The sequence below is a fragment of the Akebia trifoliata genome, chromosome 12 (genome assembly GCF_017979445.1).
Source record: "Akebia trifoliata isolate Shusen 1 chromosome 12, ASM1797944v1, whole genome shotgun sequence".
In the NCBI taxonomy this organism is placed as follows: domain Eukaryota; kingdom Viridiplantae; phylum Streptophyta; class Magnoliopsida; order Ranunculales; family Lardizabalaceae; genus Akebia; species Akebia trifoliata.
The window spans coordinates 24,542,464-24,553,053 of NC_141386.1; positions in this window are offsets into that span (position 1 = coordinate 24,542,464).

Sequence of the window (10,590 nt, forward strand, 5' to 3'; positions counted from 1 at the left end):
AGAGGCACTAATTGAAGAAAGTTTTCAAACAACTTCTAAATCTAAAGGGAAGAAATCTGCTACAAGGATTAATGCGAATATTTCTTCATCGCCACAATTAAAAAGGCCATTTATTGTCCCACTAGTTACAACTGTGAATTTGTTTCTTGCTCTGGCCATTGTAAATGATGGATTTGATCTGCAAAATGACTATAATGAGGAGAGTTCTGGTGTCATCAACGTTAGAAAGCCCTGTTAAATATATTCTATTTCAATCAAGAATAAAAAGAATAACAAAAATATTATGGTTATATATGATATCTTAACAAAATCTAGAGTGGTCCCACCTAGTGGGGACAAAAACTATTCGTTCCCAATGACAATTTGTTGTTGGAACAATAGAGGTAGGAATGATGTTAGGAAATGATGTGTTGTTAAATACCTCTTAATTTATGATAAGCTTAGTGTGATTGCAATTTGTGAGACGAAGGTAGAAGACTTTCGAGTGAACAAATTTAGAAAAGACCTTCAATGAAGTTGGGAGTTCATAGATAATTATAATTCAAGTAATTCAAGAAGAATATGGGTTTGTTGGACCCATTGAAATTCAACATTTCGAGATTATTTGAGTTTGATCAAATAACTCACTGTTCATGTGTTCATATTCATGATGGATGTAATTTTTTTTATTTTTTTTATGTGCTCTGCAAACTTTGCTAATGAAAGGAGAGTTTTATGGGATCATCTTCGACAAGTCTCAACTTCTATTCAAAAGTTGTAGATATTTTTGGGTGATTTCAACACAATTCATTTTAGAGATGAGAAGGTAGGCGGTCATCTTGCTCCTGAGAGAACTATGGAGAGCTTTAATGACTGTATCAGCAATTGTGGCTTGATGGGTATGGATACACAAGACTCTTTTCTTTCTTTGAGTAACAAATCAAAAGGAGAAAAAAGGATCATGAATAGGCTTGATAGAGCTCTTGTGAATGTTGATTAGGTGAAATTATGACCTAATGTTAAATTAAATTATTTTTCGACTGTGATTTCTGATCATTCTCCAATTAACTTTAATTTGGAGAGTTCAACTAGGGGGAAATTTTTTTCCAGATTTTTCAATGCTTGGATTGGGCAACCGAGGTTTAGAGAAGTTGTGGAAAGAGCGTATCGATGGTACTCCTTTATATATCCTTGCTAATACAATTTGCAATGTCAAAAAGGTAGTGAAACTGTGGAATACAAGTAGATTTGGTCATACTTCTAGCAGGAAAAAAAAGCTCAAGAGAAATTGAAGATTATTCAAAAAGATCTATTAAATTACTCATTTTCTAGAGAGGAAAGGATTGTTGTCAATGAGTTAAATAAAGAAATTTATTTGGAAGAATCGATCCCCAGACAGAAATCTAGGGTTCAATGGTTCAAAGAGGGTGATTAGAATACGAGATTTTTCTATGCATCTAAAACCTCTAACATTGCCCGCAATGGTATTTCAGAAATCTTAGATGAGTCAATTTTGACTATGAGAGGAGATAACAATACTGGCAATTTTGTAGTAAATTATTTCCAAAAGATTTTTTCTTTTTCTTCGCCAATTGCCCATCATTCCCTTTAAATATAAGCTGTCAGTTTCCCAATCTTCTTTTTCATCTATTCCTATTTCCAGGGAGGAGATGAAAAAGTGATCTTTGAATCCCCTCATAATAAAACCTCGGGGTATGTTTGTTAACACTTCTAAAGTTTGAAGTTTAAAGTCTGAAGTTTAGGTTCTTTTTTTTTTAAATCTAGAATCTAAAATCTAGTTCTAGAAAAATTGTTTGTTTGTCATTTTTAAAAGCTTCTGGTAAAAAATAGAATTTTAAAACATAATAGTTATTTAGACAATATTACCCTTTTGTAATTCTAATAAATTGTTAATCGAAAAGCATAGCATGTTATGCATAATGAAACCATCCATACATTTAATTTCGATTTCTAATAAATGAAACACCCCATTCAAATTAAATTCATACTTGAGAAATTATATTCTAATAAGGTAATACTCAAACAATAAACTATCATGCATTTTCTAGTTGATTACAATTTGATTACGCAAAGTGATCATAGCAATTGTTGCTTGTAGTGAGAATATTTCATTATAACATGGTGGATCTTCTAGCGGTTCAAAGTTTACTAAATGATTGTTTGGTTCATCCAAGACCAAGATGACAACCCTAATATTTTCAATCGTTTGTCCTTGAAAAATCCAAATTAGCAAAATCTAAACCCCATGCAATAAAAAAACCTTAAAGATTTTTAAATTACAAGCATATGATCGAAATTACATATATGAAATATATGATATTAGAATAAAAAGATATGTCCATTAATGGATGAAAATTGTAGATCAAAGATAGAGAGATATTTTACTGTGTTAATTTCAAAGTGAAAAATAGAGTTTTCGAACACGAAATAAGATAAATGAGAAAGACCTTGACAGCACTATTGTAGAGGATAGAGAGGTAGAAGAGAAAGGAGAGGTAGAAAAGTGAAAAATAAGGATTTTAAAATCTGTATAAAAAATGGATAAATGATAGAAATCAGTGTTTGGGGAGGGTATTTTAGAAATAAAAAATAAATCCAGAATTCCTGAACCAAAACTTTTGAATTTTGATTCTTAATTATAAAATCTAAATCGAAGCAAACTACAATAGAGCTTTTGAAATCTGAATTTTAAAAGTGGACCACCTCCATTCAGATTTCGAAATTGTTTACCAAACACACACTCAATCCCTAATTGGTTTAGAGCTATTTTTTTTTTTATTCACTTTTAGGATATTGTTGAATTGGATATTTGCAAAGCAATCCTTAAATTTTTCAAATATGGCAAAATTTTTAGGGAGGTTAACTCAACTCTAATAGTTTTAATCCTTAAGGAGCTAGATAAATTCGGACTTATTACACGATTTAACTATGAAAGAAGTAAGTAATGAATATTATTCTTTCTTATGCATTTGCATGTAAATCTCTTGTTTTATTTTTTATTTTTTGATATCATATTTACCAATATTTTGTGGGTTTATATGTTTTTGGGTCTTATTAGCTTCTAAGAGCACAAGTAAGTTTTAGAAAACTTTAGACATTGTGAACTGATGGTATAGTGGGTTACTAAAGTGTTTCGTTTGAATTATGAATCATATCTCCTCTTTCAACGTTGCAACAATGCTTATTTTCCACATTTACTCAACATTGGGTATCCATCAACATATGTTTAGACTTGGAATCTCACCTGTTCAACACTATGACCAAACTACCATACTTACACCCTAATATGCACAAACACAACTAAAGAATTATGTATAGGAGAAGTAAACTTACTTCTCATGATGTATCTGGGAAGTACATAGTTTATTTATTGTATGAACAAAATAACCTTCTAAGTTTATTTATTGTATTGATTTACAAGTTTATTTGTTCTACCTACCAGTTGAATTATATACATTCCTTTATACATACCAATCTTGCTATGATTTATTGATTGTTCATTATCTATTATTTTTTTAAATGAATATTTAAGTTATCAAATGCAGAGATAAAAAGTAACAAAACCAAAACAAATAGAGTCAAAAATTGATTTCACAAGATGGACACCCTATCTTCATAAGATTTAGGTTGATATCTGCGTAGAATTGGTTAAAAAGAAAAAAAGTCCTTGTACTTCATTGAATATATTGGGATAATCATCTACAATTAAGTAATTCCAGACAACGACGGGGATCAGTTACACTAAGAAGCAACATAAGAATTATTGGGATAAAAGTAAAGTTATGTGGGCTAGATGGATTAAGCTAAAAGCATGTAGTGGTGTGGGTTACGATGCTGTTAACAATAAGGTATAAACGAGTAATGACTGGCGGAACTCTTGGTTGAAGTTAATTTTCGATTAGATTATTATATAGGAAAGTCACATTTACCTATTCAAACCTATTGAAAAAGTTTATTTATTTTGTAGAAAAATAAAATTAATACACAATGGTGTTATGAGGGACTGGAACATATTGAAAAGTTAGACATATTATTTGGATGACCTATACTACTGGAGAGTATGTCATAAGTTCTTCTAATCCTTTATGCGCATCCATCCGTTGGGTCATCTAGAGTTGAAGAACATGAGCTTTAAGATGATAATGATGATGATGGTAGTGATGATGATGATCTTGCATTTGTTCAAGAAACGCAACCATTAGGTCCCTAACCACCTGTTAATATTTCTCCTAATATTGATGTTGATGGTGATGGTATCCCTACGTTTCTGCATTATCACGTGGGAGATCTAGAGATTTTCAATCCCAATTCAAACGATAAAAAATGACGAATGCAACTATGTTAGGACAACAGATTGATCGTTTAATTGAAGCAGTTTTATCGATGACGAGCGTGAGTAGTGCACCACCTCCACAACCACCTACACAAAATGGTAGCATTAGGAAGTGTATTGATTTATTGGATGCAACAACAGAAATCATCCCTAATAGTGATCGTTATCAGTTTGTACTAAAATTATTTAGTATGAAGAAGGAGTACAGTCAAATTTGGTGTATGTTGCGAAGCGATGAACTCCGTATTAGGTGGTTTGATGGCGAGATGGAGAATGCTCAAGTTAATCGTTCTAAGTAGTATTTGTGTAGTTTTTGATATGTATGTTTATTGTCATCTTTTATTAATGGTTATGACTATATCCCACCCCTATGGTACTATGTTATTAACAATATCTGTTTATTTTTGTATGCTTTGTGTGGATTGGATAATATGCCCATTATGTAGTGTGTTAAACATGTCTATTGTGTTATCTATGTCATTTGAGTGTTATGGTTTGGATTTATATAATTTATAATTGTGTATTTATAAAAACTTATGGATTCTAATGATGATATTTTCATGTACGATGATATGTCCAATAGCGATGAAATTCATGAAGAGAATATCGTAAATGATGATCTATCGTTAGATATTTTGGTAACAGGTGTCATTGTTACAATACAACAATACGCTAACACCTTTATCTATAGGGAACCATATAGGAATTATGTTTATATTGGAGCAGATTATGTGCGTCACATCATTGATGGACAAAGTAACTCGTGCAATGATTTATTAAGGATGGAACGACATATTTTCCTAAATTTGTGTTATATATTAAAAGGGAGGGATCTGTTAAAAGATGAAAAGAAGATCTCGGTCCAAGAATAAGTTGCAATGTTTGTTTATACCGTAGGTCACAATAAAAGGCATAGGATACTGAGGGCCAATTTAGGTATTCATTAGATACCATTAACAAATATTTTCACATAGTTCTAAGAGGTTTAATTGAAATTTCGAAGTTTTTTATCGTTTCTCCTAATCTCAACGAAGTCTCGATGCATATACAAACCAATGAAAAATACTGGCCACATTTCAAAGTATTTTCTCAATGATTTTCCTTTATTTACCATTATTTCTAATAATATCAAATATCGTTATTTATATTTGAAATATGTAAATATAAGGACTGTGTTGGGGTGATTGATGGGATACACATTAGTACACATATCTCGTTCGTGCATCAAAATAGATTTCGACGACACAAAAGCATAACACAAAATATTATAACTATTTGTACTTTTGATATGACATTTACACATGTCGTAGCTGGATAGGAGGGATCAACTAATGATTCTTGTGTGTGCCTCGACACTATTACGAAGTCATCGTTACAATTTTCACATCCTCCTCCAAGTTAGTTATTTTAAAATTAAGATAAAATGCAATATTAAAATGAAATTTTCATATCTTCGTTCTTAATAAATTATTTTCTTTTTTCAAGGTAAATATTATTTGGTCGACTCTGGATATCCATTGATAGAAGGATAACTTGTACCTTATCGGGATGTAACATATCATTTACAAGATTTTAGAAGAGAATCGAGGTCAAGAATAGATAAAAAATTATTTAACTATATGCATTCTTTACTTAAGAATGTCATTGAGCGATGTTTTTGAGTTTTAAAGGCAAAATGGCCAATTTTGTAGCAAATGCCACGTTACTAATTCGAATCACAACGAAATATTATATTGGTGTGTATGGCACTCCATAACTTTATAAGGAAGCATGAAATTATAGATGAAGAATTCTTACGTTTTGAAAAAAACAAATTGTAGAAAATGAAGGGGGTGCACCTGAACATAATAATAATGGTGAGCCTGTAGATTGTCAATCTCGTGTTACCATAGAGAGATAAGGATAGGAATAACTAATGCATTATATGTTATTTATAATAGAGTTTAAGAATTTCTTAATGAAAATTATATTTTTCTTTTTGTATGACATTGTAATACTTTTTATTTGATAAAATGTGATTTGTGTATAAGATGTAATGTGGATGTTGGAATGTGTATGGGATGTTATGTGAATGTTGGATTATGTGGGATATTATGTAGATATTGGATTGTGTATTATGCAGGTATTTTCTTTTTTAGAAATATTTCATATGTCCATTTTTAATAGGAGATGTTAAAATTTTGATAAAATTATAAAATTTACAAATTTTGTTAGTAAAAATAATTAATTTTATTATTTTTTAATATAAATTTATTATATATATAATGTAATTATATATTTATTAATGCATTCTGATCATTTTTTTATTACAGTGTTAATAGTAACATTTCTCTTTCATCAATGATGAAGTATGATGGTTTAAAACATGTTGATAAACGTATTATGTATTTTTTTAATGTTAATGTGTATGAGATATTGCATGGATGATAGATTATGTATTATGCAGGTATTTTTTTATCAGGAAAATTTCATATATCCATTTTTAAGAGGAGGTGCTGTCGAAATTTCAATAAAATTATAAACCTTATAAATTTATTTAAATTAAAAATAATTATTTTTATAATCATTTTATATAAATTATTTTATATATTATATATATATATATATATATATAGTGTAATATTATTTATTAAGATATTCTGATAAGTTTTTTATGCATTTTTGGTGCATTATCAATATTAAGAGTATTTTAGTCATTTTACCATAATCCAACAATAAAAAGCTATCAAACGAACAAGCATTTCTAGCTTCTGTGCTTCTGTAACGAACAAACTTCTATTGGAAGTGACTTTTTAGGTTCTGGGCTTCTGCTTCTTCCAAAAGCCAACTTTTGGAGCTGAAGCTGGAACTAACTTCTGTAAAGAACAGACCCTAACTCTCTAAATATCTAATAAACTAATCTTCTAAATGTCATTTCTAATTTCTAACCCAACTTTCCATACTTCATAACTTTCCATTAGTAATGAGATGCATACACCAAATAAGATTCAATGTCTCTCATGTTTCCTATTATGTTGCATCATTCTAGCACCCACCTACAATTGCACGGTTCTTTGAAAAAGGAATGTGAAATTGGTTTCATTGAACAACTGCCATTGATTTCATAAAGTGATATATTCATGGATGGCTGAAAATTCAATGGAGCTTTGTGGCATCACCACCTTTTTGTGAATTCCATCACTATTGTATCCCATTTGTTTCTAAGTCGGAACTGATGGCTCACTACATCAAGTCTTTCATGATTCTCCTAGAAGTATACAAAGTAGAATCATGTGGCTTATATAGAATAACTGTCGTTGAAGAAATTTTAGATAAAAAATGAAAGCAAAGACGTGAAACATGAGTGAATGGACAAAAGAGGTTTGTAGAGATATAGAGGCAGTTGTAATTTTTATTGAAGAAAATAAAAACAATAGTGACAGGAAAAACAATTCAGGTCCAGAAATTGTGGTAGTACCACCGTCAAAAAACAAAGTATCACTATCTAACTCTTAGTAGATACTTCCTAGAAATCAAACTTTATTTTAACTTCTTAGATGATTCAATAACTCTTGGTGGGTTTATGTTTAAAAATTAAGAGAGGCAAACATAGAAGAAACCATACTTAAATGACTTTCCTAGTTTAGTAATCTTAATTTAGAATACTAACTCTCTAACTATCCAATAATAATATTCTAAATATTTTTCTAATCTATAAACTACCTTCCATACATCATAAATTTCCATTGTTGATAAGAGATACACCAAACATGATTCTGTTTGCGTAGACCTCATGTACCATATTATATTACACATTATCTTCATCATAGGATCGATTTTCGTCATAATTTTCTGCATCAAAATTGTGTGTGTGTGTGTGTGTGTGTGTGTGTGTGTGTGTGGTGTGTGTTTCTAAATATAACTCCCTCCAAACTTCGTATTTTGCTATAAACTTTGTGTTCTTTGGCTAAACACCTATTTTCCTTCAACTCACTTTCATTTAGTCATTATGAAAATCCAAGGTAAGGTAATCAATCCTTGTAAACTAGCTTCTTTTGGTGTATAGATGGTTAAGAGCGAAAGGATTCAGCAAATGAATTTCTATATTTCTTCAAGATAGTGATGGGATAATAATTTTCTTTGCTCCAATATTCATTGGCAACTTTCCCTACGGGGTAAATAATCAACATGGAAAGCATGGCATGCCCTTTATTTATTTTTACATTGCATGTAAATCCTTCAAGTATTGTTATTAAGATGTAGCTTATACTAGCTTTGATATTCAATAACAATTGGCATCAATGTAGGAGGCAGGAGGTCATATTAGCATGAAAAGCATATTGATTAGGACCTCTTGCCAAGAGCACTTAATTTAAATTCAATGGAAATCAATGTTCTGTTGTGAATTTGGAGATTCTTATTTATACGATAATTAAGAAAATAGCAAAGAAAATTAAGAAGCAAATCAAAGAACACCAAGATTTACGTAATTCGGCAATGATGCCTACATCCACAAACAGATCCAATCTTCTTCACTAAAAAATCAAAGAAGAAAAATACAAGAAATAACCACTCAAGATTTTAACTCAAAACCCAAGCCTTTAAACCCTTGTACACCTCTCTCGCTTTCTCTCTCAAACCCTAGAAGAATTAACTTAGCGTAGAATACAACTCAATACTCAAATAAATAAAGGGGAATACTAAAGATCTACTAGGATTCTAATTAGAAATGGAGTGGAGTTTTAAACCCAATAGGATAATGGTTAGTTACCACTATCCTAATATAACTAGAAAACCACTTCCACAAGAAACCTAATCCTTATAAAACTCCCAAAAATAGAATACAAAATAAGACTAAACAATCTCCACCTTGACTTGAATTCTATCACATCGAAGATGTGAGATAATAACCTATCAAATGTGCATGTCACGCTATCTTGGCCTAAATACCAAAATCACCTTGGAGATAAACCACACATCTCTACCACAATGAACTTTGCATCACCTATATCTAGGATGTAACTCCACCTCAAATCTGAATCAACCCGAATCAGTCATCTATTTGCTATCACCGCACCAACCATTGGCCTTTTAAACCACCAACTACACACACTATTGAATCATCATTGATCCACCCTGACTGGATCACCCAACCAATACACATGTGTAGTTGCCCCAAGCTGACTACCTAGTCAACTCTAGAGAGGGACTTGGAGTTTGTCTCTCAAACCATAGGAACTTCTTCACATTCATCTATAATTTGAAAACTCAAATCCATCTCTACCCTATCTGCGAAAGAGACTCTTCATAGACATCTACTACTCTACATACCTCATTTCCAACCACCCGTTGTGGTCTTGAAAATACCATGTATTACTGTATTTCCCACTAGACAATACAGCTCACCATATTTTTTTTCCTCTTATTAGGACCATACAACCATGTGTAATTTTCATAACTTTACCTCCAACTGAATACCCACAATCCATGGAGTCCAACCTACCACGTGATATAACTCTTCCACATCTTTGAGACAAAAGCCACACCATCCAAAGTACATATCACTTTATCAAACATTTTTACCTTTACCGTACCAACTTCTGTGACATATCAAATTGATACATCACCCAAGAAAACCACACTTGTTTTCTTTTCTTGAAACTTATGAAAATTTTCTTTTCTAGAGCATATGTGAACAGAACAACTTGAATTTAATACCCACTCATTATCAAAGAAAGTTTACTTGCCTTTTGAGACTGTGATAACATCTTTGTAGTAATCTTTATGTCGATCTTCACTTCCCACTGCAATATTCGTCCTACCAGAACTATTCCTATCTTCTTTCTATTTATTTTCTGCACGAGCTAGATAATCATTCTTGATGTGATTATATTCTTTGCAATAGTAACATTATATGATACCCTTTTCCTTCAATTTGGATCTATTCCTATTATTTTCAAATCTTCTATCTGAAGTCCTTCGTTGCTGATTCCCTCCACAAACAATCAACCCCTGACTATTACTTTCAAGATTAGGCCTCCTTCTAACATCATTAAATAGGAATGTTGTTTTGACTTCTTCCAACTTCACCATATCTTTCTTGTACAGAAGCATTGTTACCAACTTGTTGTAAGAATCTGAAAGTGATATAAAAAGCATAAGAACCTTGTCTTTATTATCTAAACTAACATCAACTTTGTGGAGTTGATCCAAGATTTGATTGAACACATTCATGTGCTCCAAGAGATTCACAACCTTTGCCATCTTCAAGGCATATA